At 43.5% G+C, this 10,102-nt stretch overlaps 1 pseudogene; it reads left to right on the forward strand.

The window, feature by feature from the left end:
- Window positions 1-533: 533 nt before the first annotated feature.
- On the forward strand, window positions 534-3,311 carry LOC116599734 (annotated as a pseudogene).
- The last annotated feature ends 6,791 nt before the right edge of the window (window positions 3,312-10,102 follow it).

Consider the following 10,102-nt stretch of genomic DNA (forward strand, 5'->3'; position numbering starts at 1 on the left):
ATATCATGAGCCCACTCCAACACACAGGGCTTCCTCATATTGTCCCCAAGACTCCACGGGATCAAGTCCTCTAAAAAGGGGCTCCTAATGAGGGAAAACATTTCCATTGCAGACTCCTACAACTGCACCCAGTTCCATGCTCTAATTTGGATGCCAGCGTCACTAGAGGTCTCATTCAAGTGAAGACTAGTATGTTCCACAGCAGAATTTTCCCATCTGTACTCTGCTCTCCTCTCCACACTGGCTTACTAATGAGTCCTTGGCATGTCTCCTGGTTAGGTCCAGGAAGCTATAAGACAGCCTTACCTGTGAACTTCACCCGTTCTCTTTATTCATTCCAGCGTTCCAAATCTTCCCAATTTCCTAAGATCTAGTTCAAACAGCCCCTCCTCCAGGAAACCTTTTTTAGCTCACCCCCTCAGCTCTTATTGCTATTATTAACAATAACAATAATAGTAATTCATTAAACCCTTACAAAGAGCCAGGCACCATGCTGTTATTTACGAACATAATCATTCAATCAAATCCTCACAATGACCTCCTGTGGTAAGTGTTACTCTGTCTACTCTATACATGGGCTACCTGAGGCAGAGAGAGATGAAGTGCTGTGCCCAAGGTCAGAAAGCTGCTCAGTGACTGAGTGAAAATTTGAGCCCAGGTGTATCTTCTAATAACCACTGCACGTGGTGCACTCTCTCTCACACTTACTTCTTGGAACTGCCCTGGCGCTCTACCTACATGTGTGCCCTCTCTTAGAATATGATCATTTCCTCATCCACTCCAGCTTTGGCAGCCTCCGATTCTGGGACCATTAGAGGGAACAGTGAAGGGGACACGGGGTCTTTTTAAGGGCTCTCTAGGAAGTACCACCAGTGCGTCTGTGGCTGTTTTCATTTCTAAGAGCTACGCTATCGCTGCCCTCCCCACCCCCCAACCCTGCAGCCCTTCATGCAGGATGCAGCTTTAGAATTCCTGGACTCAGCTTCTGAGTATCGATTGTTTGCAGGAGCAAGTCAGCAATTTCTGGTTTCCCGACAATGGCTCTGTGTTCTATAATAGAACTGGGCTTGTTTGCATTTCTCTCATCAAGCAAGGCACAGGCCTGGGGTCTGGCATGCCCTTTTGCCTGGTGACCTGGAGTTATTCTGTCACCTGCCCCAACCGTTCAGAGTGGTGGACACAGCACAGGGCAGAAGGCTGAGCTCTGCTCTCAGAAAGCCAAAACCCAAACAAAACTGCAGCTCTTGCCCTGAGAAGGGATTGTTACGATGCCTGTTCTTTTAAATAGGTATTTTGGTACTTTAAAAGAAAAAAGGTGGATTTAAATCCAGGATGGACATGTTGATGAGGAGGTAGAGAAGCAAGCACCTCGTATACTGTTGGTGGGATATAAACTAATATGATTTTTTTGAAGGACTAGTTAGTACCATTTATTGACATTCCAAATGTGCAAACACTTTAATGCAGCATTTCTGGTTCTAAAAATTTACCTTACAGGGCGCCTGGGTGGCTCAGTGGGTTGGGCCGCTGCCTTCGGCTCAGGTCGTGATCTCGGAGTCCTGGGATCGAGTCCCGCATCGGGCTCTCTGCTTGGCAGGGAGCCTGCTTCCCTCTCTCTCTCTCTCTCTGCCTGCCTCTCCATCTACTTGTGATTTCTCTCTGTCGAATAAATAAATAAAGTCTTTAAAAAAAAAAAAAAAATTTAAAAATTTACCTTACAGATGTTCTTATACGTTACACAAAGATATATACGTACAGGGGCGCCTGGGTGGCTCAGTGGGTTAAAGCCTTTGCCTTCGGCTGGGGTCATGATCCAAGCGTCCTGGGATCAAGCCTCGCATGGGGCTCTCTGCTCAGCAGGGAGCCTGCTTCCTCCTCTCTCTCTGCCTGCCTCTCTGCCTACTTGTGATCTCTCTCTGTCAAATAAAAATAAATAAAATCTTTAAAAAAAAAAGATATATACGTACAAAGATGTTTATTCTTCTGTTATCTATAACAACAAAAAATGTTAGGAATCTAAATGACCATCAGTCAGGGACTTTTTAAATAAATAATTGCTTAACCACATGCTGGAACATTTTGTAGCCATTTTTTTTTTTTTTAAAGTACATTTGGGGGCACCTGGGTGGCTCAATAGTTTAAGTGTTCAACTCTTAATCTCAGCTCAGGTCTTGATCTCAGGGTTGTGATTTTAAGCCCTTCATTGGCCTCCATGCTGGGCATGAGGCCAATTTAGAAAACATAAAAATAAAAAAATAAAATAGAATAAGTACATTTGTATGTGAAGAAATGGAACTTTCTCCAAAGTATACTGTTTAAATTAAAACAGCAAGATTTTTGGAGGGGCACGGAGGTAGTGCGGAAACTGGATGTGAAAAAAGGTATGTGTGTGTATGTACATGCACATGCGTGTGTATCTACACATATAAAACAAAATCCAGGAAAGCCATTAGGAAACTGTCAACATTGATCACTTCTGAGTAAAAGGCCTAAACTTCTGGAGTAGGAGGGAAACTAACTTTTCAGTGACTACCAATTTGAATTGGTTTAACGTTTTTCCCAAGTACGTATATTACTTTTACTTAAAAAGCATCCAGGTTGGAAAAATACATTCTTATCCCAACAGAATCCTGCTCTTCTAAACTATTGCCAAGTGCGTCTCAATACTCCCGTAAACTGAGCCAACTCTAAGCGCTCCAACCCCTGGGGCTACAGCAGATCCGCTTCACACCCACTCTTAACCCACCACCTCCTCCAGCTTCTGTGCTCTGCCCACGAGGCCCTGGGCCCAGCGCCCATCCCTCTGCTGCTGGATGGCCTGGAGGAGTCCCTTGAGGAAGACTGGGGACCCCAGGGAGCGGCCTACATGGCTGTCATGCTGTCATGCTTCTCGACACAGCTGCCCACTTCAGCCACCAGATTGGGTCTGTTCAGGATTGTGGGCTCACTGTGACCCTCCAGATAGAGGAGGAAGAAGACTGTGGGGATACCCTGTAGCTGTCACTGCTCCAGCAGTATTTCCCTGCCCTGTGCTGGCTGCAGGGGGATGTGCCAGGCCCCAGACAGCGCCGCCTCCGAGCCTGCCTGGATGTAGATGGTTGGGCCCTAGAGCAGAGTGGTGGGTGGCTTTCTGACCAGATGGAGAAATGACAAACTCCCTGTGGCCTACCCAGGCTGGTAACCTCAACTCAAAGGTTCACGTTCTGGAGGCGAGCCTTGTGCTTCGGTGTGTGACCACCTCTCTATGCCTCAGTTTCCCGTGGCTGGAATACTTACTTCAGAGACATGTGCAGATTCATTCAAAGACCTAAAGAATATAATCCGCTTTTTCTCTTTTGAAAAATAACATTGTCGGGGCGCCTGTGTGGCTCAGTGTGTTGGGCCTCTGCCTTTGGCTCGGGTCATGATCTCAGGGTCCTATGCTACAGCCCCACATCCGGCTCTCTGCTCAGCAGGGAGTCTGCTTCCCCCTCTATCTCTACCTTATGCTCTGCCTACTTGTGATATCTGTCTGTCAAATAAACAAATAAAATCTTTAAAAAATATATCATTGTCATGTACCTATTATGCCCAATCAACATATTGTTTTGCTGTTTTGAACTTCATAAAAAGCTTCATGATAAATGTAACCTTCTGAGACTTTCTTCTTCTCCCACTCAATATTGTTACTAAGATTAGTCCAGGGGCACCTGGGTGGCTCAGTTGGTTAAGCCTCTGACTTAAGCTCAGGTCATGATCTCCAGGTCCAGGATGGAGCCCCAGGTCAGGCTCCCCACTCAATGGGAAGTCTGTTTATCCCTCTCTGTCTGCCCCACCATGCTCTTTCTCTCTCTTTCTCAAATTACTAAATAACATTTTTTTAAAAAAAGGGGCCCCTGGATGGCTCAGTTGGTTAAGGGTCTGCCTTCAACTCAGGTCATGATCCCAGGGTCCCGAGATCAAGCCCTGCATCAAGCTCCCTGCTCAGCAGGGAGCCTATTTCTCCCTCTTTCTCTGCTGCTCCCCCTGCTTGTGCTCTGTCTCTCTCTGTCAAATAAATAAATAAAATCTTTAAAGATAAAAAATAAAAAGTAAATGAAAAAAAAAAGATTAGGCCACATTTTTTTTAGTTCATTCCTTTTTCCCTACTGCATATAATTCTATGGGTGACTATACCCCAGTTTATACATCAAACTGACTTATTTACTGCTATGAACATTCTTAAGATTTTAGTTATTGGAGAGAGAGTACGAGATATACAGAGAGAGAGAGAGAGAGAGAGACAGGTCATGCGTTGGGGGAAGGGGCAAAGGGAGCTGGAAAACCAGACTCCTTGCTAAGCAGAGAGCCCAACTCAGGGAGCCAAAGGCAGATGCTTAACCTGGGCACCACCCAGGGACCCCCTGCTGTGAACACCCTTGTACACATGTCCTAGTTCATGTATGTGAATACATACATACCTAGAAGCGGAATTGGTAGAGCAGGAGGTCTGCATATGTTCATCTTTCCTTGGTTATGTCAAACTTTTAAAAGTGGTGAAACCAGAATTCCCAATAAGCCACCTGATGACATTGATCATATCTGAGTACTTTCTTAGAACAGGGGCTGATTCAGAATAAAGCCTTACTAATTAAAACAAACAAAAACTGAGCTGCTGCTACATCAAGTACTATGCTTTTACTTTATGTACATTTCCATGTATAAGGTAAGTAAGGATCAGTTTCTCAATTTATAGTGGAGAAAACACAGAAATTAAGTAAATTTCTGTGATGGTTGCCAATTTGGCTACACTACAGTGCCTAGTTATTTAATTAAAACATGAAATCAATTCTAAGTGTTGCTGTCAAGTTATTTTGTAGATGTGGTTAATACTTACAATCAGTTGACTTTTAGATAATGGAGACTATCCTCAAAATCTGGATAGAACTCATCCATTCAGTAAAACATGCCTTAAGAGCAAAACTGAGGTTTCCTGGAATAGGAAGAAATCCACCTCTGGCCTGCAGCTTGGGCTCCTACTTGAGAATTTCCAGCCTTCTGGCCTGTCCTATGATTCCAGACTTGCTGGCACCCATAATCCCAAAAGTCAGCTGTTTGCAATAAATCAATCTCTCCCTCCCTTCCATTCTCCTCCCCTCCCTGCCCCCTACCCCATATATGCACATATATTCTCCTAAAGGTTCTGTTTCTCTGGTAGAACCCTGATACTATTCTTGAGATCACAGTGACAATAAATGACACAGTGGCGTTTCAATCTATGTCCATCTGTCTTCAGAGTATTTGTCTCCCCACCAGATACCAAAGCAAGCTTGACAAAACAAAGACAAGTTCATGTGACCAGCCCATGGACAGGAAGACTTTCACTGACCCCATCACCTACAGGATAAAATAAAAATGCCTAGCATGACTATGTCAAAGCTCTGTTGGTGGCAAGTGACAGAAAATGAACTTGAAGTGGCTTGAGAAAGCTTAATGTAGAGGAGGGGGAGGGTGTACTTACTGCCTTACATACTGGAGAAGTTAAGAAGATGTGCTGGTTTTTCCAGAACTAGTTTCTCTCTCTCCATCGCTCAGCTTTGCTTTCCCTTCTTTTTTTTTTTTTTTAATTTGTAATCTCTTTTTTGGTCATGCTATCCATCCAGCAGCAAAATGGTTGCTGTTGCTCCAGCCTGCACATTCCTAGATCCAGTCCTGGGGAAAAAGGGAGTTCATTTCTCCCATATCAAAAGTAGAAGGTATAGGAAAATTGAGCTTTGGGGGCTCTGATTGGTCTGCTGTGGACATACGTCACTTTTAGCAGTGTTGTGCTATTCATTGGTTGGTCTGGGTCTACACTGTGTGTATGGATGGGGCCTGCCCTACCCAACCAACATGGACTGAAAATAAGGTAGAGTAGGTCCCTGAATAAAAATCAGGAGTTTCACTGAAGTAGATGAATGAGTGCTGCACAATCCACAAGGTCAACCGCAGCACCATCCAAGGCTGGACATCACCTCACCCTTCCTCAACTCCTTCTACCCCATACAACCTACGCTCACGCAACCTCCTGTCACTCGCCATTCCTTGAACATACCTGAAACCCTCCTTCCTCTATGCCTTTTTCCTGATTTCTGCCTAGAATGACATTCCTTTCCACCCTCCTCCTAAAAAAGATTACTTTTCTTTCAATACCATCTCAAACAGTAACTTCTCCAGGAAATCTTAGTGGATATTCAAATATGAATTACCCTCTCTCTCTTCTTTGTTTTTACAGACAGGTTTTGTTTTGTTTTGTTTGAGAGAGAGAGAGCACACATGGGGGTGTGGGGAATAGGGAAGAAGGAGAGACAATTTCAAGCAGGCTCCATGTCCAGCACAGAGTCCACTGTAGGATTCAATCTCACAGCCCTGAGATCATGACCTGAGCTGAAACCAAGAGTTAGGTGCTTAACTGACTGAGCCACCAGGCGCCCCAGACAATTTTGTTTTTACATGCAAACATTAGCACATTCTTCCTGATATTATGATGATTTAAGAGCCTGACTAGTTTCTCCTTATCTGTAAGTTCCTTAAGGGCAAAAACAACCCATCTATCACCTCATAAAACACACTGTGCCTATAACAATGTATTGAATGTATTTGTTTGAGCAAGTGTTTATAAGGCTTCTGTTCTGTGGCAGGTTCTACGTTGGGTTTTGGAGAAAACACCATATAAAAATACAACTGGACCACATTTGCTTCTGTCTGAAATGGAATAGCAATTCCTTTCGGGGCGACTTAGGTAGTAGGCATGACAGTAGTGAGAGCAACTAATCCAGAATTTGAAAAAAGACAGTCTGACACTAGAGGGTACAATCTTAACCATCTCCCTGTAGTTATTATCTTCCAATGGTTAGAGCACAGGATATGGAATCCCACAAACCTGGGTTCAATTCCTAACTCCACCAGTTCCTAGGGTAGGACCTTAGGTAAGCTGTTACATTTTTCCAAAACTGCAATGTCTCCATCTAGAAAGTGGGCATAACATTTATAGCTACCGCATGAGACTGTTGTGAGAATGAAATGAGTTAATCCACATTTAGCTCAGTGCCTGGCACGAAGTCAGAGCTAGGTGAATGTTTCTATTATTACATTCCCCAGAAACTTGGAGCCCCTCAGGTATGGTTTGGAAGGAAAAAAAACTAAACAGAGATAACATAAAATAAGAATTAGATTTTAGGCCAGGGAGAAGATAGAAGAGGAAGTAAGGTGTTAAGGAACTGAGCAACAGAGTGGGAATTCTGAAGGAAGTCAGCCCATGAGGAATTCTGAGTAACAATGTTGGCCAATAAATGAGGATCACAATGGGGGCGCCTGAGTGGCTCAGCCCATTAAGCATCTGCCTTCGGCTCAGGTCATTCATGATCCCAGATCCCTGGAATCAAGTCCTGGGTCGGGCTCCTTGCTCAGCAAAGAGGCTGCTTCTCAATCTACCTGTGCCCTGTCCCTCTCTCTCTCTGACAAATACATTAAAAAAATCTTTTTTAAAAAATGAGGATTACGATGATAATCACAGTTACAAAGTGCTTATCAAGTACCAGGCAGTTCTAAGTATTTTCTACACAGCAATTCAGTTCTCAAAATAATACTATGAGACACATGGCATCATTTTCCTCATTTTATAAACAAAGAAGCTGAGCCCCAGAAAAGTAAAATCATTTGCCTGAAATTCAACAGCTAGTGACTGGTAAAGCCAAGATATAAAATTCCCGTAGCCTGATTTCCAGGTCTTTCTTCTTAATCATTATGCTACAAGGCAGAGGGCAATTTGGGGGGGGGCGGTGAAAAAATTCAGAATTCAATGAAATCATCCAAAACGGGGACCAAAGTTTCTGCAGAAAGATGTCCCATCCCAGTATCATTTATTGAACACCTGCTATGTGGCAGGAGCTGCTTTTGGTGTTTAAATGTGTCACTTAATCCTCACAAAAACCTTAGGAGATAGGAACTGTCAGCCCCATGTTTAGATGATGAATTTGAAATTAAGTAATTTACCCAGGGCTACACAGCTAGTAAGCAGAACCAAGACTGGAGCTCAAGTACATCTACCTCTAAACCCCTCACTCCTGACCTTACAGCAAAATTTGGAAACAACTTAAATGCCCAGTAACAGAACAGTTAAGTAAATTTGGCTCTACCTACTTATGAAAATTCAGCTTCTAAAACTTAAGATGTTAATAGCATGGGCAATTTTTCTCATACTAAGTGAATATTTTACATGAAGAGATAAAATTGCATTTACAGCCTGACCTCAGCTAGGTTAAAATAGGCATTAAAAAAAAAAAATTGGAAGTAAAGGTGTCAGTTGCCTCTGGGTAGTATAATTATAGATGACAATTTTTTGCACATCTTTATACTTTTCTGTACTTTATAAATTTTGTACAATGAACATGTAGTATGTTTATAATCAGAAACTAAAAAGGAACGATCTTAAAAACGAGGCTCCATGTTTTATTTGTTGAGGGCCCTTCTCAGTACTGGTGGCAGAGATGCAAAGGAGGCTGTGTGCACAACCTCTGTCATCTCCTGTGCCGATAACAGAGTCCCACTAGCAAAAGAAGAGTCCTAATGCCTGAGATAGGGATGTATTAGCAGAGAAACCTTAGAACCTGAAACTCCAGATTCCACATCCCATTCCCTCTTGCCGGAGGAAGCAGTATCTCCTTCTTTGGAGATGCTACAAAAGCCTAACCTAAGGCAGGTACTTGATAAGGTGACACCTGTCCTCCTCAATACCTGACCGACTGCCCCAGTGGCTTCCAGGCTAAGAGCCAGAGTCAGGTATTGGCCTGGGCTGGAAAACAAGGGTCTCTGTCCTGGGGAGCACATGACTTCTATACCAAACATATTGTAGGCCTTGGCAGATGTGTGCTGGAAGGAAGCAGGGGAATGTGTCTGAAGATGGATCTTGAAGGCATTAGACTTAGGGGGATGGATTGAATACAAGATTGTGTTGGGGAGAAAAAACCTCTCAAGACTGTTGGATATAGAATGTGAGCGGAGTCAGAGCTAGGTAAATGTTTCTACTATTAAATACATCACTGTCACTGATCACACCAGGGGCCTCAAAATATCATTGGGGGTGTCCGGTTAGAGTGAGGAATATGGATGCCAAGTAACAAAAGGACTTCTAGCCCAAGCCCATGGCGCAATGGTGAAACACATTCACAGACCCATCCTGTAGTTAATCCCGCAATTTTTGAGAATACAAATTGGTAGAGGTGTATTTAACAGTTATCAGAATCTTTGCCTTAATTTCCTGAACTTTGTAGTAGAAAGGGCCAACTGGAAGCCTGTGATATTACCCAGCCAGCCCATAGCTGTTTTCAACCAAGAGGGTAAATGAGAAGCAACACTGAATCCAGAAGGAATTGCAGAGATTAGTACCATCATAAAAGATTTCAAGGAGGCAAGAGTGTTCATCCCATTATATCCCTATTCAGGTCACCTCTCTGGCCTTCGCAAAAAGTAAACAGTTCCTGATAGACGATGGTGGACTATCATAAATCTAACGGACTCATAACCTTAATTGTAGCTGCCATGTTGAATGTGGTATTCTAACTGTAATGCAACCTCTGGCACTTGAAAGGGACTACTGATCTGACAAACATGTTCTTTCCCACTCCTAAAGAGGATCAAAGGCAGCTTACCTGGGGCACCTACCTGGCTCAGTTGGAAGAACATGTGACTCTTGTTCTCAGGGTCATGAGTTTGAGCCCCACATTGGGTGTAGAGCTTACTTATATACACATGCATACATACACAGTTAAACAAACAAACCTTTAAAAAGTTTACTTTGGGGCACCTGGGTGGCTCAGTGGGTTAAGCCTCTGCCTTCAGCTCAGGTCATGATCTCAGGTCCTGGGATTGAGCCCAGGGCTCTCTACTCAGCAGGGAGCCTGCTCCCCCCCCCCCCGCCTGCCTCTCTGCCTACTTGTGATCTCTGTCAAATAAATAAATAAAATCTTTAAAACACACACACACACACACACACACACACACACACATTATCCTTAAAAAAAAAAAAAAAGTGTATCTTTATCTGAAAAGGATACAAGTCCACATTCACTATCTTGCCCCAAATCTATGCCAACCCTCTTTCTCT

This window comes from Mustela erminea, chromosome 9 (assembly GCF_009829155.1).
Source record: "Mustela erminea isolate mMusErm1 chromosome 9, mMusErm1.Pri, whole genome shotgun sequence".
Classification (NCBI taxonomy): Eukaryota; Metazoa; Chordata; class Mammalia; order Carnivora; family Mustelidae; genus Mustela; species Mustela erminea.